Below are 24,991 nucleotides of genomic sequence, written 5' to 3'. Positions count from 1 at the left end.
TCTATAACATGTTCTGCTGCCCTGCCGCAGGTCTGTCCTGCAGGGCAGTGTGCGGGGCTCTGCCCCTCAGTGGGATGGTACAAACATTATATACCAGAAATTACGTGTACTATATTTACAATAATGTGCCAATATCTATCATCTACGTTGAACAGTGTGTCCCCAGCCTAAACCAATAGAAAAATGCCAACATCACCAAGAACATGGAGGTAAGGAAGAAGAAGGAGGAAGAACAGGATCAGGCCCACTTTCCTCCATCTTAGAACTCCTGACCCCCCTGTACAAAGTAAAACCCCCCTGTACAGGTACTAAAACCCCCTTGTACAATACTAAAAATTTTTTTTCCTCTAATTTGTGACTACTTTTACTATACCATCTAACCCTCTGTGACTGCTTGTTCCACCTTCAAAGTTGGTAATTCATTCCATGGTTCAAACTCAAAATCACAGCTGTTTTCAGCTGCTTGCCAGGGTCTAAAATGCTTCTGGCCAAGGCCTGGAACCTCTAAAAATGTCTGAGGGACATTTTGGGTTCCGACATTTTCCCCCTCACATTCCTTAGATCCCTCATCAGCCTTGTCTTGAAGAGTTTTGCACAAGGACCAGTTTCCACACTCCTTAAACAATTTATTCATTGCCTCCAAGGGCAGTAAGCATCACTTTGAGCCAGGCATACTGTGCTGTAATTAATATGCTGTAGTGTAAAAAGGTTGTGTGGTGTATTTTAAGAAACTCTGGAACTACTAGTGACAGAGGGGTTGAATGTGAAAATACCATCCATCACATCTCATTGCCATGAAAAGCAGACTTGTATTTCAGCATTTCTGTTTCAAATGTATGAGTGCCTCTCTCAAAGGTTTTTAGATGTAAGTATGAATACTGCCAAATAAAAATAAAGCCTTTAAGAGAGAATCCTAATGTAGCCAAAGTTATAAGCAGCATTATTGAAAGAAGCTCCAATATAAAAAAATGTACAAACAATAATTTCCTGTAGATCAGCTGAAGCTGAAACTGGTATTCTGTTCATATGGTCCTTCCACTGGCTGCTGAAAAGATGATGGCGACTTAGGAGAGAAGTTAAAAGGGAATGCTTTTGAAAATGCTGTCCATAAGTAGTCAGCATTTGCCCCAGTATCTTCCTCAGAACTCTGCACCATGGAAGATTTAATCAGGTTGTAGAATTTCATTTTAAATTAAATTCTCACTGCAACCTTTTGTATGACCCCATTAGAGAAGAATTATATTGTGTGAATTTTATTCATGGAATAAATTGGCCCAGAATTAGTTCTTTATCAGCAATTGGAAAAATACTGAGAACAGGAAAAAAAAATATTGAAAGTGCTGGAACTGATACATTTGCCTTAACAGAGCTGTATTTAAAAGATGTACACATGAAGAATCCAAGGCATAATGAAGCCTCCTACACACAACATGGAATAAAATATTTATATTGTAATCATGCTATTAATAAAATTATGGATCAGCTGGTGCCTGCTGCAACAAAACTCAGTTGAAAGCCTGGTTTCTAGATGGGGCAAAGCAATGTAAGAACTGAAGACCAGACGCACATGGACTAGCTTGGGAATCCCTATGCTGATTTAGCTGTTCAGTTGTGTAATACCCTGACTTTCAAAAAGTCTCCCGTGGCAGCTGGCACTGTCCTTTTCATTTTGGTGTGCAGTGAAGGGCCAGGGAGCAGAGGGAAGGCCTGCAGCCCTGCTGTGCTGCTTCCATCCCTGGTGGATCCCTGTGAGTGCTGGGGGGTTCTGCAGCAATGTCCTTGTTTCCACTTGTTGTTGAAGTTAATTCTGAGGCCATCAGAAATAGTTTGGCTTGATCAGAGCAGGACAATCTCAGGGACTTTGCTGTCAGTTGCTGCCCTTGTCAGAGTGCTGCTGTGATACCAAATGGGTTATCTTCTCCTCTTTGGTCTTGTCGAGTTTCCAAGATTTAAAGAAAAAGATAAAAACCCAGGGGGTTTGTGCAGGGGCAAAATGACAGGTAGAAATGAGAGGAACTGTTCATCTGCACTGTGAACAGATACTGTGGAATCAAATCTTAGATGCAGTCTTAAGGGTAGCTGTACAGGAAGATTTGGTTTTCCTGTTGCTATCATGAGTCCTACTTTCTGATGCACGTGTGAGTTCACATTGAGATCTCTCCTTGTTTGCTGGGAGCAGAAGGGAGGTGTTGTCACAAGTGAAGTGATGTCAGTGGCATGAGCCATTTACCTGTGTGGTCCCCAGTGTTTTGCTCAACACATTACCTGCCAGAAGCCTCTTGATTCCCAGTTCTGCAGCAGTTCAAACTTTATCCAGTGCCAGAGTAGGCCAGGCTCCCAGTCTTCCTCCTTGTACAGAGAGGGGGAATACGGGCAGCAGTGCCCCTACTGCTCTGCAAGTGCATGGCTGAATTGGATAGTGGTAGGTGGATATTCTCCTCCCAGAACATTCCTGCATTTCTTTGTTGACAGGAGTAGTTTCCTGTAAAGTGGATTACTCAGGCTCAAAAAAAGAACAACTGAAAATTATATTGAGAGTTTGTTACAAATATGATCTATTGCTGTGAGAAGGTTAAGAGCAGGAAACACACAGCCTGCAGCTTTGTTCTGTCGGCCTGCCCAGGCTAAATCAATTTTGCTTGGAGTTTATTGAAGTAAGTTCTCTTTTCTCTCTCTCTCCCAGTGTCTTTCCCCAAAGGACACTGTTACTGGTGGACTGGACTGTTCAGAGGTCAGCTGGGAAGTGCTCTAGGTTTTAAAATTTGCTCTTTTTTGCCTGAAAAAAAAAAAAAAAAAGAAACCTTGTTGGGAAGGATAGATAAATATGATTGTCTAGCAGAAGAATGTTGCCTTTATAAAAGACAACGGCGACCCGGTTCCAAGAGACAGCATGGCAGCCCGGCCTGTCCGGACCACTCGGGCTAACGACAAAACACGCTGGCACCAATTTGGTGGACGGTCGAAAGCCTTTATTATCTTATCTCATGGGTTTAAATAGTCTTGTGGGTCTTTGCTACGTCAGAGGGTCTTTGGTGGGGTTTCTGGGTTAGTCGGGAGTGGAAAACTACTGGGTTAGGTGTGGTTACATGCTTTGGGGTTAATAGATAACGTGAAGCAGGGAGAAGGGGGAAGGGTCTCTCTTTCCATCACATCCCGTGATCTTCCGTTCTCCTGTCCCTATCTACCACAAAGAACCACAATAGTACAGCCAGGATGAATATCATGCCCCCTACTGGCTGGACAATAACCACACCTACAGATAGGTCCAAAAGTCAAATGGACTGTTCCATCTCACCCCCCAGAATGTATGGTTCACCCCACACCTGTAACCCTCCCCTAAAACATCAAGTGTCTGTAACCCCATTGGCACAAGTCTTGTTCCAGCCCACCTTGAAGCCCCCTGATAAGGGGTCTCCGGGGGGGCCAGACGCCCTCTTGGATCCTCCTCCTGGATCCCCCCTCTTGGAGTCCCTGCTCTTCCCTTTGTCTCTCCCCTCCTCCATCACCTCAGGCCCGGCCACGTGCTGTGTCTCGCAGCTCGAGGCAGGGCCTCTCTCCATCCCGAATAAACCTTATCCTCCAAGAGCAATCAGCAGAGATCTCTCGTCTGTATCCACCCAAACCGTCCTGGAGCACTCTAATGTCTTTACAAAACCTCATGTAGCCTCCAGGAATTAGGGTGCAGAGCAACTAATAACTCAGTAACAGAAGTGTCATAAGGGGAAGGCAGAGTCTATGGAAGTCCCTTGTCTGCTTTCCGGGGGTGTGAGAGGCCCCCTGGCTGGACCGGTGTGCATTTCTCTGCTCCATGTGGGATAAAGCAGAACTTGGCCTTTACCACTTGAATCCAAGCAGGGAGAGTCACAGAATTATAGAAAGGTTTGGGTTGGAAGGGGACTTCAAAGGGCATGTAGTTCCAGACTCCTTACCATGGCAGGGATGGCTCCCACTGTCCCAGTCTGCTCCAAGCCCCATCCAACCTGGCCGTGGACATAGCCAGGGATACAGGGGCAGCCACAGCTGCTCTGGGAACTCTGTGCCGGGCCTCCCCACCTCCCAGGGAAGAATTTTTTCCTAATATCTAATCTAAACCTACTCTCAATTTGACCTCATTCCCCCTTTGTCCTGTAACACCAGGCTCTTGTAAATAGTCTTACCCTATCTTTTGTGTAAGTTCCCTTCAGGCACTGGAAGGCCCCAACTAGGTCTCTGAAGACTTCTCTTTTCTAGGATGGACAATCCTAATTCTCTCAGCCTTTCCTCATAGGAGAGGTATTCCACCCTTCTGAGGAAGGGAGAAAGCCTTGGCATGTCAAAGAATTGGGTTGCTCTGGAAATGCAGCTTTCTTAAAAAAAAAAAAAAAAAAAAAAAAAAAAAAAAAGAAAGAAAAAATCCATTTCTGTGGAACATTTTTATTTTCTACAAAATAGATCTTTTAACAAGAAAAAGAAATCATGTATTTGTTAATTGGCTATGTTGGTAGATAGCTGAGAGCAGCAGCAAACCAGAAAAGAGGTAAAATTGAGCTGTGAGAAATCCCCTTTCCCAAACAGAAATAAAAATAAATTTCAACACCTACTGGCATCACCCAGCTAATTGCATTTTTAGTGGGAGGAGAGATTTTAAACCTGACTAAAAATAAGATTAAATTACTTTCTTCTTTTTACCCTCTGTCCCAGTCCATTTCTATCAGGTAGTGTTTCTTTCTTTTGCTTTCTTTACTCAATCATTGTTTATTGCTCTAAATTATAATAACTTATGTCTGGACTGTCCCCAAAATGGTTTGATTTCCATGGTAATTGGATCTTATATTTCAGTAAACTCTTAACCTCCTCTCAGGCTCATTGAGAATTTTAGTAAGGGCTGTGAGATGCTCAAGTGAAGTTCAATAATGAAAAGAAAAGTACAAGATTGATTTTTTATGGGGGTACCTGAGAAAAACTGTGGATGTCAGTGATGCTAATTATATTGCTAAGGAATTGATACTTCTAAAATATTCATAAATATGACTATATCGGAATACTCATGCAGAAAACAGCTTCACTCAGGCCTTTAGGGACACCTTACTACACAGCAAAGCTTTAGTGAAGTCATTAAGAAAACCATTTACAGCTTTCAAAAGAATATGTGGGACTGATCCTGCTGTGAACAGCAACATAAGGTCCACTGTGCAGCTCAGGAGAGTCCTCTCTCATCACACAGCCTTTGACTCACAGCGTCATATCAGTGCTTAATGTAGCTGGACTAGAGTATCCTGGGAGATAACAACATAAAGCATCAGCTGAAGATAAAGTACACAAAGGGTTAAAAAATCAGCAACTGAAACAGCAAGCTGGATTTCAGGCTTTCAGAGGAGTATTATTAATGCAGTAGCTTAATAATTACAATAGTAATGTGAGGTTTTACTTTTACACACATCTATCTGTTTGTCTGTCTATCTATCTATCTATCTATCTATCTATCTATCTATCTATCTATCTATCTATCTATCTATCTATCTATCTATCTATCTATCATCCCAGGTTAGATTGTCCCAAAATGAATTAAAAGAATGATGATGAGTGTGGTACTTGATGTTTTGCACAGAATACTTAGTCATTGTAGACAAAGTAATCACATCACAATTTGCCAGAACAAGTGCCCCTATTTTCAAAAGGATGCAGGGTTGGGGTTTTGTTGGTTTTTTTTTTGGTTTTTTGTTTGTTTTTTGTTGTTGTTTTGGTTATTGTTTTTGGGGTTTTTTGTTTGTTTGGTTGGTTTTTTGGGGGGTTTTTGTTTGTTTGTTTGTTTTTTTGTAATTCTATACACTTCTGGCTGCAAATCTGGAGAGCTAAGGGAAGGTAAGTAGGAAGAACACACAAGTGCTTGCTAATGGCAGCTATTAGGTGGCTCCGAATAAGGTCCTTCAGAGAATCTGTTACTAACTGTCATGTCCAAGGACTTGGAAGCAATTTCAGTGTTTCTGGGTGCTCACAGAAGTGCCTCCTGAGCCAGGGGAGTCAGCTGCATGCAGTGTTGGCCATGGGCACGCTTGTTGGCTTTCCTTGCCTGGTATAGCCTTGGGAGCAGCAGCTGACCTGCTGCTGACCTGCACCAAGGGCAGGTGTTAAACATCTACATAAGCCCCCGGGGCTGTGCAGCATGATAGAAAGTCTTTTGCTTCCCACAGACCCCTCAGACTTAATCTGATTGCCCTCTAACAAGCTGCTTCTTATAATATTTCAGGTTTTACTAGGTTCCTGTGAATGTATTTGCAGCGTGGGAAAACAAGCTACTTGAACAAATAGCTAACATTTTGTAACTGTATTCCAGTCAATAGCAAAACACAGAAATAGGGTATCTTTTTAATGAAACTATTTTGCTTTGAGTGTTCTAAACTTCACTATCAGGCAAAGAAAGTGTTTCAGAGTTTTTCCTCTGTGTTGTTAAAGAGCCCTCTAAAGCTGTAATTTAGTGTGAAAACATTTTACTAGGTATCAAACAGATCTGGCGGATTTTGGCTGTGACAGAGAGGAAATGCTGAACAAAGGGGTTACTGTATATTCTGTTGCCTTAGAGACTGAAACATCTGTGTCCATGCAGGCAAGTGATGCAGACATGGTAAGATTTGACTCCGTACATTCCTCTGTTCATCTGGCTGTCAATGGGAATGTTTTATGTTGTGAATATTCTGGGCTTCTTTAGCATTGTATTTATCTGGTTGTGTGGCATGTCTTGGACTAGGAGGGCTTATTAATTAAAGTCTAACTCTGAAGTCAGGACTCTCCCTAAGAAAAGATGCTTTTACATAAATAATTTTTCAAGATGAACTTGGAGGGACTTGAAATGATTGTTGTACTGGTAATAATAGTTGGATTTGTGAAGGCACTTGAGCATATGGGTCTCCTAGAAGACAACTTTGAAGGTAGGATATTGAGAAAATATTTTGTTCTAAAAGCCAGTTGCTGCAGAGGCTTTTACTTTAATCTGTATGTGCATGTGCAGCATTTGAGTATCTGGGGAGCTGAAAGGTAGCTGAAATAACATTATATACTTTTTTTTAGGCAAATGAAATGTATTTAAATGTCTATGTAGTATTGTAGCTCTCATTGCAACTCTGAAAATAAATGTGACATAATCTTAAACCAGTCTTTGTTTATGTTTAAGATTGTTTCAAGGACTTCAGTACTGATTTATGTGCTTTAGTATACTGCAACTCACATCCCAAAGCTCTGAATGAAAGGTATACATTTTAGTAAGTTTATAATTATATCCTCTCAATTTGTTCTAATTTCTAGAAGTGTCATGGCTTATTTTCAGCTATTGGCTGTTATTAACAGAAAATCCAAAAACCTTACTGAACTTACTTGGATGAATATTTCTGTTGTAATCAATTTAGCCCTTTCTCAGAATATTTATCTTTAACAGATCTGCTTGGTCTTGCTCTCTATTCTCAAGTATGTTTTAAGAAAACATTGCTGATTGAAAGGTAAATATGCTTTGTAGAATGTAGTTTGAAGGAGCTGACTGCTAAAGATATCTTAATTCTGGTTACCTCTCTGATTTACAGACAATGTAATTCATGTAGAAACATGCAAATATTAAATTTAAGTAGAAGGGATGAATTTTAGACAGTGAGCCCCATAAACCAAAGCATATCTATACAGATATTGTCATTGTTTAATAGGGAGAGTAGATTTACAGTGTGCCTGAATCTGAATATTCCTGAATATTGAACGGCTGGTTTTTTTAAAAACTTGAGAGTCATTTTTCATGGTAAGCAAGAAATACACTGTTGTTAAAATAACCTCCAGCTACGATAGAGAGAGAACAATTATTCCTTTCTGCTTCAGAGCTCATGACAGCCTGGAAGAGATAAGCTTGCTGGCCTCATAGTAATTTACCTGACAACATTTGGTAGAAGGTTTGAAGAATCTTGAAGACCTATAAATGGAGGAAAAAAGTTATAAAACTTTAGTTTCTTTGATTGTGTGCTTTATTTTAGTTCTCATGCATGTGTTTGCTTTTCCTACTTCCTGCTGCTTTGATCTTTGCATGAATTAAGAGGTACTGGGTGATGACTGATGCAAAGCATTTTGAAGCTGGGGCAGTACTGCAGATTGCATAGCAAGTGCTTTACCTACCAGCTCTGACTTTGCCAGGGCTATTGAAATGATGAAATTGTGCAAGTAAGACAGAATGACAATAGAAAAAATAATTTATTTCGGCTTTTGTGAGTCTTCAGATGTCTATGTGCTCCTGTCACAGAGAGGTGTTAGATGGTACCTGATGTACAGCTAACTTCCTGTCTCCAGCTCTAGCAAAGTCTGTTATGAATTGGTCCATCTGGGCACCTGGATTTTTTTAATCCTTTTATTGTCTGCCTGAATGCATCTAAGGGCAGATTCAATTTAACAACTTGGTTTAAAAAAAATAGAGCATTGAAGAAGGAAGTTTTAGGAGGGGGCAGTTCATGGGTTTAGATAGCTGCTCCTTCCCAGTTCCCAGTCTCCAGTGTACCTGTGAGCTGTACTCATGTCATGAGTAAGGGGGGAATGGCACATTGCTGACTCCTAAGGAGAGGGAAAGTTTGGGAATATTTGAATAATTCAGAGCAAATCATCATAATATCTAGTTGTATTTCTGATTAAATTTACACTAAAATACTGTGAATCATGCTTAAAAAGTGATGAGGTTAACTTCACATTAATACGTTAGAACTTCAGGCAAGCTGGTGTTCAGACTGTGTAGTTTGAATCTGTATACAATCATGGCTTCCTTACAGCTTCTCCTGCCATGTCCACCCTTTATAAGAACATACAACATACACATACTTTGTGTAGCTCTGGTCCTTGTGGGATCTGCTGCTTCCTTTGCTGTAATGGTGAGGTGAATGAGGTTGTCTGTCAATAATTTCCAGCAGAGACTGTTGACTATTTGTTACAATAGGTTAGTTTTTAACACTCACATGTTAGTTGTTATACAGAGAAATTATATTTAATATTCTAGTGAGAAAAAAGTTGAGCTACTTTTAAGTTCCCTTATTTTTAATAGTACTGCATAAGGCTGTAAGATTTACAGACCATGATACTCCATAGAAATCTACACTGTCAGTACAGTGTAAATTCCACAAACATGTGTTATCCTAAGAAGAAACAAATTTCTCTTGCCAGACCTCACTGAGCAAAGAGAAAACAGGTATCAAGTTAAACATGGAGCTGTAGAAAGGTGTGCTGAACCTCAAGCCCCGCATATGGAGTACTAGCCAGCAAAAGCTGGAACAACTGGACCTTGCCTTGGGCCCAGATAACTCCTAGCTCTGCTTTCAGTTTCCCCAGACTGTTGTGGACTTTGTTTATACTGAACAGCTTACAAAAGTACACTGCTAACAAATTCTGTGTTGAAACTATTGTAATTATCATTCAAACTCATCAGTACTTTCTACAGAGAGACTTTCAAAGTGACTTCCCGGGACATCCCTCTGGCTGTTTTGAGACCTTGGCAGGGGGCTCAGAGACCTTGGCACAAAGTCAAAAACACCTGTGGCTTCGATTTTAGCCCGTGGAAAAAACTGCCAACTTTGTATGAGGGATTACAAGCCACAAAGGTTGAGTAGTGTCGTAGTTGAATTAACACAGGGTGAAAAAGTAGAATTTTAGGGTTTTAAAATAAGGAATTCAAGGGGACAAGGTGGGGGGATTTGGGCATGTCCTAGCCTTCTTCTCTTTCTTCTTGCCCTCTGTGTCTTGGCAACACTTTTCTATTGGTTTAAGGTAGAGACACACTGTCCAACATAGATGATAGATACTGGCACATTTTTGTAAACATAGTACATGTCGTTTTTAGCATAAAATGGTAACACCACCCTAAGGGGGTGGGAGTCTGTTACAGACTGACCTGCTAAACAGACTGCAGCTCCTTGATAAAGCATGTTATAGATAAGAGAAAATAAACGACCTTGAGAAGCCAACCCTACACATTCTGACTTCTTCTTTGGCTGTGTAGGCTGGGAAGCAAGGACTTTTGCATTCTCAGGGTCGCCTCGACCTCCAGATCCCCGAGAACTTACAAATGTAGAATATAAAATCTATTAAGTGGAGGAAGGGAACTCAAATTACCATAGACAGAAACAGGGAAAACTTCTTGAAATACTGCACCCTTCCAGCTAACCATGACCAGGCAGTAATAAGTGTGCACTCTGGGAGATCACAGTCACTAAAAGGAGATGCTGGTGCTGGAGGTCAAGTCCTTGATTCTTGCTGGTGTCTTGCTCTTACTCTAACATTTGTGGACACCTGGACAGGTGAGCCAGCTGAGTCTTTGTGTAGCTGATAAAGGGCCTCTGTCTAAATATCATAGAGCATATAGAGCGCTCAAACTTATAAACTTATTTGCAAAAACATTAGCTCAAACCATCTGTCAGTAACTGAGCAGAGCGGAGAACATCAGAGTTTTCCTAAATGTGTTTTTGTTTCTATCCAAAACTGGTTTTGAAAAACATACCAATATTCACAATAAACCCCAAATATTCCTATGCAATTTCCTATCTCCTCCACTTCTACTAAAATGCAGTGGAGAACAATGCTCAACGCTAGACATTCCTAGGGAAACCTGCTGTCCTTCAGCTTCAGTCTGTGCTATACAGGGAGTAGGATAAAGGGAAAGAGTGGAGTTTCTCACAGAAGAAAAGCAGAATGATGAGAATATTCTCTTGACAACTGCAATTCAAATGTTCATATACACCTCATAGTTTTAGTTTGCACACCTGCATATTAAATCCCATCTTTTTGAGAGCTACTACCATGTAATCTTGAAATTTAACTCTCTGTTCCTCAAATCTGTTATCTCCTTTTCCTTTTCCTCCTTTATTTTCTTGAAGTGTGTGCCTTGTTAAGTCTCAGCCCTGGCTCAGTTCCCATGCCTTGCTTTGCTGTGGCTTAGCTGTTTGGCAGTGTGTGGCTGTTGGACAAGGGTCCCTCAGCAGCACCAGTGGCAGAGCTCTCAGAGCACGGTGATGGCACCACCACGGTGCACTGACTGCATGTGGCCAATGGGGCAGAGCATGTCAGCACCAGCAGGGCTTCTCAGACTGCAGAGCCACTTCCACACAGCGAAACACAAGACCATTGATAGAAATATATGGTCACAGAACAGATTTAAAGGCCCAAGTTTGTAAGATTGAAAGGCCTGAGTTTGTATTTTCTAGTACCCACACTCAGATTTCTCCCTTTGCTACTCCTTTTTCTGGCCCATTTGTGACTGTTTTTTATCTTTAAAAAAAAATAGATCAGGCCAATGCCCTGGAACGAGCTCAGAGAGCTATCCTTGAGTATAAAGGACTGGCTCTGGGTAGACTGAGCCAAACCAGTGGCTTCCAGACTAACAATGAAGACAGCTCTGTGTATACATTTACCATTGCAAACTGAGACACACCTGCTGTCCTTGAGAAGGTGACAGAGCTGACTGTCTGTCACACACTTGGTGGATGAAAGGAAGTCATTATCAGACCTGTAATATTTTCTCTGTGTTCTCACAGCAGTTACAGCATGGCTGTGTTCTGTGTCTTTGCTCATAGGTATAAGTACTTGGTGCACACTGACACATGTGACCACAACACACCCCACGACGTGCCTGCAGGAGAGCCTGAACTTGTGGTCAGCGCCTCTGCTTTGGGCTGTATGAAGTTATCACAATTAATCTGGTACTGGGAAATTTCAGCTGTCATTGATGGACATACTTTGGGGGTCTCTGCTTCAATGTGGACTCAGGATGAGCAACTACTTATCTTCCTGTTCCAGCTTTGGAATTTTTATGTTCTTGCACTTTCATTGGCATTTTTGAGTGGCTGAAGAACTCAATAAAAGCATTTATACCAGAGATGAGCTCTGCCCTACGAATCACTTTTGTGCACTCATGTGAGCCACTAGGATTGTAGCACTTTCATGAGCAAAGAATAACCAAAGGACAGGGACCTTATGAACAGAAATAAACTTGTTTGCTACCATCTGGCATGGTTTTCTACATTCTAACAGTGACAGGAGCATGCAAGAGATTTTCCTCTCAGTTCTTCAAGATGGTGCTCAGACAGATGAAATGTCTTTTTCTCTACATAATTTATGCATAAGCAATATGGAGTTTAAAATACTGACTAGATCCATTTTCCTCCATGCTTAACCTTGACCATAAAACACTTGTAACTTTTACATGGAAAGGTTCTGAATCAACAAGCTGTAAACTGTAAGAATTTGCTAGCGGCATGTGATATTACGTACTGTTGTGCACGTAATAAACTTCTGTCTTTGTTCTGACACTTCTGACAGTCTCATCATAGTGATCATCTAATTCACACCTTAGATGCTGGATGAGAGACCATCACAGGAGGCTTGGTGGGTATAATGCAGAATCAGGATCCTAATTTTTTTCCACTGGTCTTGCATGACTCCTAGTTTATAATACCAGCTGGATATTTAAATCTCTGCTTATCACCTGCACTTGAAAAATCTTTCCACTGAAAGTGCTTGATGCTTTCCAGGTGAATACAGTGCTGCACTCTTCTTGAATTCAGTGCACTCCTCAAGCACACACACTTAACTTCAGATATAGAAAGTGACAAAGTAAGATTCTGTCTTAGTGTATAATTCCTAATAAGCTGTCAAGATGAAAAAGGCAGGAAAGCAGGTTAGGGCAGAAGAATGCACCTGTTCTTTCAGATGGAAGGACTATGCCCTAATGGTAGACTCATAGAATCGCAGAATGGTTGTAATTGGAAAGGACCTTAAAGATCATCGCATTCCAAGTCCCCTACCCATGCACCGGTTGCTCAAAGTGGCTCCACAATATTATGAGACTTCTTTTCTCAGGCAGGAACTGGTAGTGTTTGTGTCCCCAGGGATATTGTATCAGCACAAACAAGGGTGAGCCCTGAATACTGCTGTGCTGGTGGATGGAGCTGCTGCTCCTGTGTCAGTCATGGTGCATGGCCCCTGGCAGGGTGGTGCCAAAAATGCTGTTACTGAAAATTCCTGCCGGCAGAATTGGATGCAAGACATGTTGACCCAATAGAAAAGTGACTCTATTTACAGTTTCATCATCTCAGATATTTTTGAAAGGGTTAGGGGAGCTTCTGTGACCCCATGATTCCCACAGAGCCCACTGTGGTGGACATAACCTCTGTGGGGTACTCCCTGGACTTTATTTACTAAATAATCCTAAATCCGTATTAACAGAATGTCAATTTTATTTTTGTACCTCAAAACAATCTAGCTTTGGACTTGTAATTTAATCCAGGTTTGCTGTACCATGGAGTGGAAAAAACCTTTTGGCTTTAATCTGTGGTTTTCCATTAAACACCTGACCCACTTTTATCCTAACTGGAATGCTTCTGTGCTTAAAATTGCTTCCTAGTTCAGTTGTCTTGGATTCAAAGGATTTTACCAGTTGTCAAAACTGTCCCTCTTTTTGGCTTTTGTCCCAACCTCTGAATTGTTAGCATTCTTAAAAAAATTCTATTGTGTCATTTGAAAAATGGTAGAAAAATATAAATTCAATAAACATCCCAACAATGTTGAGATGACCTAATTCTGACATGCTCTGAAAGGTGAATTTTTCCTTCAGTTCATTCTTGTGGAAATGCTACTGTAAAATATGCATATTTTAGGAGGAGAAAAAGAAGAGGTACTCCATGAAAATGTGATGCATCTTAACTGTCATTTATCATGTAGTTCAAATATTGTGCTTTCTGTAGCACATTTTTCAATTCTTTGTGTACACACCAGCTCACATGCAGTCACTAATTTGCAATGCCTTGGTTAATATACTCTGAATCAATGTATTTAATTGAAAAAGTAGGGAAATAATGTTCTTATATGTACATCAGTGGTGACATACTGTGGTTCTGTTAGAGGTCAGTGTTATGCACCATAGGAGAATCTGAGTTGTCTTTTGAGGGTGGAAGATCGTTGCCTTGTATCAACCAAATAGCACAGGATGAAGCGGTATCCCAGAAAAGAACACAGGAGGAGGGCCTCGAGGATCCCACTTCAGGTGGTATCTTCCTGCATCAGAAAAAAGAAGAAGGGGAGCCTCCAGGAGTGAAATAGTCTGAATAAAAAGCACTTCTATAGCATCTCAATGGGTTAAAAAAAGCCTTGTGAATGGACAGGTCAAGGTTCAGTGGACCAAAGAGAAGTATGACCAGAAGGCTCCTTCTGCATTCCTGTTTCTCCATGGCCAGTCCTCAAGGGTCTCCCTGTATGGGACCAATGGTCATGCATAAGGCAGGCTGAGGCTTTCCTTTGGCAGAGGGGGATGCATTGCTACTGAAGAGGTGTCCAGTCTGGGACAGCACATGAGCTGCTCTACCAGTCTAATGTTACTTGAGAACATGCTAGTATGATAAAAGCAAATCATTATACAGCATGGAATGGAGAAGACCCAAATCTCCCAGCCATGTGAACAATTAGCTACTTCCTTTACCACAGCCTAAGATGGTTTTCACTTTTGTAAGTAAAAATAGCTCCAGTAATTGCTTTCTCTGGGTTTTTCTCCAAAGAATATCAATGCGTCATTGCTTCCAGTTGACCTAAATTTGTTTCCTAGCAGGACTATGTGCTAGCTTTTTTTCTCCATGTCAGGAGGAGCACTGGCTATTGCTGGCCATCTGCTCACTGTCCTCTGTCCTTTACCTACTGTCCAACACTTGCTTTCCTCAAGTTTTCTGTTATTTATAAAACTTGAGAATCCTGTGTTGAGACTCATGCAGACCAGAGGTGATAGTTTATTGTTTGAGCCAGGTCTTATGAGCTCTCAGAGAACCTATCACACTTGAGATAGCTCAGCTACCTTGAATGGCATACAGACGGTTTGACGTGAGGTTCTTCAAGTTTCTAACACTTGCTTGTCCCTGCAAAGATTTTTGGAAAAAACCTGTTGTCAGTCCTGCTCAGAATAAGCCACCCACATCCTGCCACATGCATCCTGCATGGACACACTGGGAATCAGCTGGCTGTACTGGAGCATTTCTGCTCCCTTCCACCTATTGAAGGTTCCACTAGCTCTCCCTGCAGCGGATGGCACTTCTGCTTCTTGATTTTAAAAGCAACATTTTGAGCTCACCGGCTTAGACCTCCCAACTGGGTTTTTTAAATACAAAAGGAAAAGGTTGAAAGGAGCTACCATTGATCCTGAGCAGTAAAGACAATTCCTAACACAACAAGCACGTATTGTTGAGAAGATTGAAAACAAATGTGATGGGACTTGTAGGAGATACTTGAGTACCACCAGTGCAAACATCTGAGACAAACTAAAAAACTGTGGCCTGTTAATGATGTCCTGAAGCTCTTTCTTTTAAGTTAGGATTACTCCTGGCCTCTCTCCTCTTCTCCCTTCATCCCTTGATTCTCTCACATCTGTTCAGTGAGACAGGAAACTGGTTCCAAAATAAAGACCTGAGTAATGAGCTAACAGAGCTGGCAGAAGCACAGAGCCTGCTTTCCTAGCTGTGGGATGGCATGCCCCATGCCAGTAGGGACAGTCTTCTATTGTCCATAGATGTCTAACTATGCTTACAAAGGAAGTTGTTTGTCTGGATTTTGGTTTTACAGGCAGAGATGATGGGACTAGTCTTTGGATGTCCTGTAGCTCTCCTCTTCACAGAATTTGTTTTCTGCAGTCCTGGATCAGTTTCCTGTGTCCAAGTTCCATAGGACATTGGAGCTGACCCTGCAGAAGTATCTTCAGGTTTCTCATTTTGTTTTCAGTGAGGAGACCAGTTCTGCCTATGAATGGGCTTCACAGCAATATCAGTGAGAAAAGCTTTTCTTCCTTGTCTCTGCTTGAATACTGGGCCCAGTGATAATATTAAAGTGAATTGCTGTGCATCTGGCCAACAAGCATGCCCATAGCTTAATGCAGTGTTCAGGCTATACTAATTTGTACATTATTTACCCTTGTGGAAAGACTTCTGAATTGCTCAAAAACTGACCTTGCAAGCCTCAGAAAACCTGCAGGGTAGGCTACTGTAGGCTTCAGCAAAAACTTTAACAGTACTTGGCTAAAAATACAGCATTTACTGTAAGTCATAAAAGTAAACACAGATGTAGCAAATCCAATTACTGTGGAATATCAAACATCTGAGTGCAAGATGAAGGAAGTTGTACATGAATGCCTGACAAGAAAACTGTTGAACATATTAAATTATGCACCTCTCCCAAAATAGCTAGAGTTTCAAAAAGAATATAGCGCAGCAGCACTCAATCAAGAACAAAAGTAAAAGCCTGGTGCACATCAGACTTGGGACAACTTACTCACAAGGACTACTTTGAAAGTGAGAAAATAGCTTTGAACTGCATGCCGTGCACTTGCACAAATACACATGCATGCAAATTAGAAATCAACCTCTCAGTAAAAGTGAAGCTATGTGACAGCACCCTCCTCTGTAAACCAGGACAAAGGCAGTGGAAATAGAAAAGAGATCTGGGAGGAATAGCCAAGCACAGAGTCAGCACCCCAGCTGGCAAATGCAAACTGCAGGCCACTGTGCCCTGGCTGCAAGCCTGTTTTGTGCCCACTGTTCTTCTGGGGGGCACAGCTGCAGTCCGGCTTTTCTTCTTGGTGCCTGATGACTCTTACAGTGACAGCTGCAGAGGCAGGAGCAGGAAACCTCAGTGGAAGAGAAACGGTAGAGTTAAAGAAAAAATCCCCCCCAAGAGCTGTGAATTATTATTCTCTCTGTGAGGTTCTTTCCAGACCCTGCACCATGTATTGTTTGTTAATAACATAAAGCAGGTTTGATTCCAACAATGTATTGTAGCAAACGTAATGGTTATCTTCAGTTTGTTTCTTTAGTTATGAGGAACGGTGAGGTGTTTTTTGTTACTCAAGCCCAAGCATTTAGATTGACCTCTAACTCAGAAGCTTTGCATTTCAGCTGTGTTGTAGTTTAACCCCAGCCAACAGCTGAACCCATACAGCCTCTCTCTCACTCCTCCACCAGGAGAATCAGGGAGAGAATCAAAAGGGTAAAAGCTGGAAAACTCCTGGGTTGAAATAATGACAGTTTAAAATGGAGACCTGGAGTTGTGCACACAAGTAAAGCAAAACTGTTGCCCCTCTTCTTTGTTGGTCTTAAACACACCAGGCTTTCCTTATTTCAAAGATAATATAAAGTTTTTTGTATGCTGGTGTTCATCATAAACATCACACAAAATAGCGTTCAACTCATGATACAATGCTGGAAGAAAAATTCAGTGTCAATTATTCCAAATTAATCCCCAAATATCCTAATCAATAGTTTGCCACTGGTTTCTTCAAAAGCAAGGGACATTTCAAAACATGCCTTAGCATAAAACCAAAGGAATTGTACTTGAAAAGTGGGGGATATTCATTGTATGGGAATAACTTACAAGTGATCAGTCTGTGATTCTGTGTGAACAGAATGCCCAGCCTTTAGCTTGAGAAGGAATGTGAAGATTTAGAGCTGTTGAGGTGACAGATCCAGTTTGTAGGGAAAAGCCTAACACTGACTTATTAACTAAATACACATGAGATCAGGCTAGTATTCTATACCAAGCTATTAGGCTTTTTGTCATTATCAAGTTCTAAATGAAAAGGTTTGCTCTTCTAGTAACGTTAACTTACAAAAAAAGTGCCATTCAAGATTTTTGCTTTTAAAAAATAAGGTGCAGACACTGTCATTCAGTTATTCTTTATCCCAGAGACAAGTCCAAATTTGGAGAAGTATATACTGCCAGCATAGACCTGTATTTACAGGGACTCACTCAACTAAACATACATTTTATTGTTTTCCCAGTGAAAGCCTGGCTTCCGCCAAGATACATTTGGCTTAAATGTTCATAGGTAATGGGACTAAAGCATTTTTTGGTGTTAGTGACAAGTTGCCCCAAGCTCTGGTGCCTGTCATGCCTTCTAATAATAAGTAAATTACTTATTATTAATAAGTCGAAGAATTAATTCAAACAGAGGTGGTTCTTATAATAAAATTGAGTCCAGCTACTTATCTGGCCACAATCTGTAGTACATGCAGTAATGTGACAAAATCTGGTCCTAAGTGAGGGAAAAAAAAGTCTAAAAACTTGGATTTTAGACTTGATATTTGTTTAGTCCTATAAAATTTGTGTAGCATCAACATAAAAGCTGCGATTATAAAAGGGAATTCATCCATGTCAGTTCTATGTATTTTAATGAGATGGTAACAAAACCCTAACTCGTGTTGTGGGTAGAGTACTCCAAGGATTTTGTAGTGCATACTATAAGCACCATGAATTAATTGGAAGGCTGCTCCTTAGCTGCATTTAATGCAAAACTTGAGCCGTTTGGCTGAATTATCTTTTTTAGGGTTGTATGATTTGGTTTTCTTTGGTTCTATAGCAGGTACTGTGGAAATTTACTGTAAAAGCAGTAGGGAATATATCAGTCACACAACTCTGTTATTACTGCCTTTTAGCTAGGGATGGGGAGGCTCATCCGTTTGAAAGAGAAATGGCCATGCTCCAGCACCCAGCCTGGGAGCTGTACAGCACTGCAACTCCCCTGTTCTGCTTTCCACACCCAGGGAATTGGGTAACAGTTTTGTAGTTTGACCCAGAGACATTCCTTGAAGAAGGAGTGTCAACTCCTTTCGGAATCAGGAAAAACTATAATTTGTAATTTGATGTACTTTTTTAAAAATACAAGTATCTAATAAATCATTTTTATAAATTACTCCTGCCCCCTAGTTTAAGGAAGCAAGCCATTTCAGGCAACCTGTTGTGACTACTTGTAGCACAGAAAACACACAGAGGCCTCCTTTTGAATCCAAGTTTTCTAACAGATTGATTTATAAATAAGATTTGTGTTCACACAGTCCTAGTATTTTGGCTGGCAGGAAATACAGTCATCAAGCTGTGAATAGTTTCCCACACTTTCATGCTTCATTTCCAGAGAAAGAATCATGTGTGAGTGACATGAGGGGAAGGAGCTGCTGAGGCATATAAATACCTCTGCTACTCTACAGCTCTGCTGCTCAGAAGTGATCCTGTGTCTCAGCGCAGTTCTGCTGGGAGTGCTTTCTGCAGGAAACAGGTCTAAACAGGACATGCACAGAGTTGTGCACGTAGTAACAGAGCCTTCTGTGAGGAGTGAAGGTTGCATGTGAGCAGAGATATAGCTACCGATAGGTAAGGCTTTATAAAGGGAAGGCCTAGTAACATGGCTTTGGCCTGTTACTTAGGCTAAATAGAAGGAAAGTATGGGAGAGTGGCTCAGCTAGAGCAAGCATAGAGAGACACGAGAGATGTGCTTCAGAGACTGCTGCGTGTCTACAGTGTGGTGTATGGTGATGGGTTGACTTGTGCATGTTGTGCCTTAAAACTATGTAAACTGGTAGCACGGTAACTGCTTAAAAAGACCAGGTTTTTGGCAAAAAAGAGCATTCTTTTGCACGTACGTGGGGTCCCTGTGTTGCTCATTATCACAACAGAGGTATGGTGACCGTATGTGCTCCCCTAATGTCATTAAATGTACTGATCTGTCTTCCTACCTGAGGGCTTTGCAAGCACTGTACAGGACTGTCTGTATCTGGAAGTATGTGATCACACATGGCTGGAGAGGTTCTGCTGTTTAATGGGAACAGCTTTGGTTAGCTGTGAATTTACTGCTGTGATAATGCATTGATGTGTCATTATCTGCTGTCATAATAGGATGTCTTCTCCCCTCCACTGTCTGTATGTCTCACATGTTTCAGGGATGAGTTGTGATCCAGAGGGAAGCATTGTGCTGGGGTTTAAAGTGTGGAATTGGTGTTGGATCTTTTCAGTTAAACTATTTATGCAGCAGAATGGTCAAACTAATTTATAAATTTGGCACCTTTAAATAACTAGTTTTAACCAAAAATAAATTCTTGAAGTGACATATACACAACACATTTCATCTGAGCTCATTTTAGTAGTTGAGGTAGTTTACTGAAATGAAGACTTGAGTCTTGGCAGGTGCTGAAGAAACCATGAGCTACATGTGGGGACCCTGAGGAAGAAACTCCTAGTCCAAGAGGCTGGAGCACTAGTCTGGTTTGGGGGCAAAATTCCTTCTTTTTGAAGTGACATTTGAATGTGGGTTCCCCTTTCCCAGGAGAAGGTGTCTCACCCCAAGAGGTACTCTGGTCCAGGTGTCTTTCAGAATTGTTGGTTGCATACAACATGTAATACAGACAAATGTAATATTCACAAGGCCAAAGAGCAGAAGATATCTTTTGGCAAGAGGACTCCAAGGATAATTTAGGTTTAGAAACCTGAGGCACAGAAAAGCAGTTTAAACTTGGGTTTGTGTGTTCTTGATGAACAGCATGACTCCTGGTCCCCAAATGTTGAAGAGGAACTCCAGGAAAGGCTTAACGGCAGTGAATGCCTGTTAGAGGGAAGGGTCTGTGTTACAGGATGGGTCCACAGGGCCTCCCCACCATCCTCCTGCTGCCTGCACAGAGTGCAGATCTTCCAAAGCCTCCAGATGGGCCCATGCTGTGGAGAGCCTGGCCCGTGATCAGGGTGGGACTTCTCTAAGTACCTGCTCATTAAATTTAAGCAGTGCTTAATCTTGCTCCTTGCCATCACTAAACTGATATTCAAAACTGCTTTGCATTGGGCTTTTCCTGCCATTTGAACTGTTTTACATGAAAGCCTGTGATTACAGAATGATAGTGTTTTGACACAGTGATAAAAGCCAGGAAATTCACCGTCAGTGGTGGTGTTTCTCTCGCCTTCACTGCATGACTGTTCTTGTGTAGGCAGTAATTGAGTAGAAATTATAATGGCAGTTAGCGTACAGCCTTCTGCTTTAGTACACATTTTATCATTCCTTCAAGGAAAAATGTTCATTAAGAGTAAATATTTGTATCTGAGTGATATGTATTAAAAAATCACACAGCTTGCAGAATCTTCTGTAAATATCAGCATCAATATAGGTGAGACTAGGATTTTTTATTTCCTTGCAGATTTTGCCATAAAAGAAGTATCCTGAATTCCTTCTCTCTTCTTCCCTAGTTTCATGCTGTCCCTGTTACAAGAATTGCTCAGAAAACTGAAGTTTAGATAATGTTCTTTACACAATTGCTATCAATTGGTATATAGGCCATTTTGGCATTGAATTTTCCCCAAAAAAAGCCTTTGAGTTTTTGTTTATGTTTCATTACTGTTTGCAGTTAACTGGGTGGGAAAAGAAATGGAAAATGCTGATTTATGTTTCATGAATGACAGCTCCCTATTTCTGGTTGCTCCATATTTGTGATTTAAAGCCTGGTTTATTAATAAATAAGTAGAATTTCTCTGTGTCTTTGATCATTGATACAATCACACCGAATAAAGATTGTTTTTAAGGAGTTTCCAGTTAATCTCTAGCACATGTGCTGTATCACAAGTCAAAACATCACCTTAAAAGAACTATGCTCAGTGAATAAATACAAAAGAGGTTCACTCTCCTGTTTGGAGTGAATGTACTGTTGGCGAAAGTGATAGGTTTAGCACTGATTTGGGCTGATCAACTGTCAGGAACAGACTATGAAATGTCGCTCCTAAAATAGCTGCTGACAAAATTAAAACAAAATTATTTTTTAAAATCATCCATCTTAATAGCTAGACCTGGAAAGAAATAACCTGGTTTCCTGAAGTCCTGGACTTTTCAGAAATTTTATAGAATTTGGTACCTCTTAAAGACAAGTTATTTCATTAAAACAACCAGGTTTGACCTACTACCAAATTAGGGAAAAAAAGTCCCCCTCAAAGCCAACAAACAAAACTGAAAAAATCAACTCCAGCTTTCAACACCAGACAGTGCCAGCTCCTTTTAGGTTTTTGGTGTTTTCTCAATATCTGTTTAATGTGAAAACTACTAATGTAGGCCTTGGTTTCCCAGCCTGTCAACATTTTGTCCCAGTTCATGCATATCAGGGAAAATTAAAGAGAAAATTGTGTTTGGGATAAGGGCCAGCAGTTCCTTACTCATGTAACATTTTTCTATTCTGTGCATACTGCGGGAAGCCTTGGATTCAGAGGCAGGGCTTTTCCCAGGACTGTGGCACAAGCCCAGCCTAGCCAAGCCCGGCCCGAGGGGAGCGGGGTGGGTCAGGGCGGGCCAGGGCTGGGCAGGGGAGCCGGGTGGGACTGACAGCATCCCCGGGCAGGGACAGGACAGGACTCGCCGGGCAGGGACAGCTCCTGCGCCGAGCACTCCCTCACTGGCCCCAACACCGCTCACCACCAGCTTCATCTGCCGCCAGCAGAGCCGTGCGGAGGTGGAGGCCAGTTTACCAATGGGCAATAACTCAGTGAGAAATAATTCCTATAATTCACCCCACCTGTTCAGAGTTTATTTGCAGCTGGTTCCACTGACTCTGGTAGATATATTTGAGGTTAACGAACGCCTGAGTTGCAGCATGTCTCGATGTGTGATCTGGGGATATATGTATCCCTTTGTTGAATGCTAGTAAATATTTGCTAAACATTTGCTAATATACTGTTAGTCTTACTTTTGGGATTCATTCACTATGCAGCACTTCTGCTAAGAATAAAATGCATTTGTATGAAGCATAGCCCCTTGTGAGGAGAGGCACTTACTGCTGGGTGAGCACCTGGGCAAGCACTGTTGCACAAGGGGCTGGATACCAGGTCAGAACCCTTGAATAGCATGGAGGAGTGCTCAGGTTTAGTAGAGCTGTTTTAGATATGTTTGTCTTGTTTCGTCTCAAGTAAGACCATTTATTTAGTAGTCTCTTTCTCCAGATATCTTCAGGCTAAAGATTTTTATGTGTGGCTTTCAAAACCTTTTTGGTTTTGAAGTATATTGAGTGCTTCTGAAACAGTTTTTCTGTAAATTGCTTTTCCTTTATTGCTTATTTAGTAGTAATTACTTTCTAATTGTTTTAGTATAGCAAAAGTTTGAATTTCTTGCCAAGGAGTTTGTGTGGCTGCACAGGTGGATCAGGCTTGCAGACAGCAGGAGTGCTCTGGAGCTGAACTAAATGCATTGCTTGGTTTTGACTTCAGGCAAAATTCTGGTGGGCAGTAGACATTACTTCAGATTAAATATTAACAGCCTGCTCTTAGTGTACTATGGGAGGTCAGCTTGTTCTGTTTCCAAATAATATAGCAGGAAATAAAGGCAGGGGAGCAAAGCAGTATGAACAGAGGCATAAACTTAGCTGCATGGTTGTCTTCTGTGAAAATAAACAATAATTTGTTCTGGAAAAAAATGTGTGGTAAAAATATTTTCTTAATCCTTAGAATTCTTTGCATTTGTAAAATTAGCTACGTATTATATAAGACTGAGGGTTTGGAGGAGAAGAGAATAAGTTCTTGTCCTTGCTCTGTTTCTGTCTCTGCTCAAAATCCTTCATGGTCCCTCTTCTCTAGATTCTCCAAAACTTGTCTTTATTACATTTCCTATTAGGTTAAACCATAGCTGCCATGATAATGCAGTTGAAAGACAAAAAAGAGAACATTCATTAACACAATGTTCAAATTGAACTGATTCATTTTGATTAAAATAATAGTGAAGGTGGAATGACTTGGATTTATACTTTTACTTCATTTTCCAGCTTAAATGGTTACTGCTTGGCAATCAGGGAAATCTCTGGCAATGTGCTGAATCAGTTAAAAGCAAATTGTATGCATTTTGTTCAGCCCAACAGTCTGGAGGTTTAGAAGATAAGAAGCACTTCTCAGCATGAATGAACTGTGGAATGTATTAGAGAATGAAGATCTTGATGAGAAGCTACATAAAAAATTCACCCAAACTTCAATTTTAAAATATATTACAATGTTTATTCCTGCAGAGCAGTCTTATTTTTTGAATTTCAGATGGTTGTGCTGAACACATCTTTTAAAGATATTTTAATGACAGTTGACATCTGAACCCTCCCCTCCAACTGTGATGGGGAAAATATTCTATTCTTCTTCTTGCTGCAGATATAATAACCCTTGTATATTCTAGGCCAGATGCCTTTCCAGAGTGATACAAGGTTTTGGCTCCTAGATGGCTGGTCTGATCTGAGGAAAGCTTTTCTCCAGATGGCATTTGCAAACTTTGCAGCAGAGTCATCACCGAGCAAACTCATTCCTTGGTTCCTCAGAGGGTGACAAGTGCTCCTTATTGTCCAGAGATTAATAGAATATAGTTTTTCTAGCCAAGGTGCATATGACACAGAAACTGCAGGTAGATGGACTGCTGACTATGTGTGTTTGCATGAGCCTGAAAAGCATTTGTTTCAGGAAGTGTGTGAAATAAGTTATATGAGGAAATGAATTGAAATTCTGGTAAATTATACGTGAGTATAACAAAAAATGGTTCTCTTGAAGCACTGAGAGAGACTGATAAAGTTAAACTGAGTATCATGAGTGAAAGTCACAAAATAGAAGTCTAATAGCTTTCAAATTTCAAGTCTAATAGCTTTCACAAGCCCAGTGCCATTTAAGTATAACAGAAAATGAAAATAATTCAGCTTTCACAAACATACAGTAGAACTCCTCTGAGTATACTGTGGTCCATATGTGTTGTCAGAAATCCTTCAAAAGTATAAACTATAACAAAAAGGAAACCAACAAAAAGAAATTAACCCCAAGACAAGTGATGCAAATGGAAACATTACTTACCCCTGACCAGGGTTATTCAACTTTTTATCTCAATTAATGATTTTTTTCACTTTCATGCTTCCAATTCTCTCCCCTGTCCCACTGAGGGGGAGCAAGGGAGCAGCTTCATGGGGCTGAGCTGCTTGCTGCAGTTAAGTCATGACAGCAGGTTCATGCCAGCCTCAATTCCAAACTTAGCATTTTTACTTCTCTAATGTGAAGCATCTCTCAGAACACACTTAGGCTGTGGGAAAGTAGCACCTATAATTTTCTAGTGTGGCTTTTAGTTGAGCTGGGAAATACATTGCATGCTTCAATGCTCATTACATATTGGCCAGGATGGGAGCACAAAACCCATGCTTGTGGTCTTTACCTGGCAGAAGTGCTTCCCTCTGCA

General features: G+C 41.0%; 1 protein-coding gene across 7 annotated transcripts in view; it reads left to right on the top strand.

The window, feature by feature from the left end:
- Window positions 1-24,991, top strand: part of KCNIP1 (potassium voltage-gated channel interacting protein 1) — a 338,371-nt gene that overhangs the window by 241,122 nt on the left and 72,258 nt on the right. The window contains exon 1 of one of the 7 annotated variants that reach the window (XM_072935325.1): window positions 6,475-6,601. The exons of the other annotated variants lie outside the window; for them this stretch is intronic. The gene's annotated coding sequence lies outside the window, so the exon portion shown is untranslated. Of the gene's footprint in view, window positions 1-6,474; window positions 6,602-24,991 lie in introns of those variants that run through there. 7 annotated transcript variants of the gene reach the window in all.

This window comes from Taeniopygia guttata, chromosome 13 (genome assembly GCF_048771995.1).
Source record: "Taeniopygia guttata chromosome 13, bTaeGut7.mat, whole genome shotgun sequence".
Classification (NCBI taxonomy): domain Eukaryota; kingdom Metazoa; phylum Chordata; class Aves; order Passeriformes; family Estrildidae; genus Taeniopygia; species Taeniopygia guttata.
The sequence above is the reverse complement of the archived record's forward strand: the minus strand, read 5'-3'. Positions and strand labels throughout refer to the sequence as shown.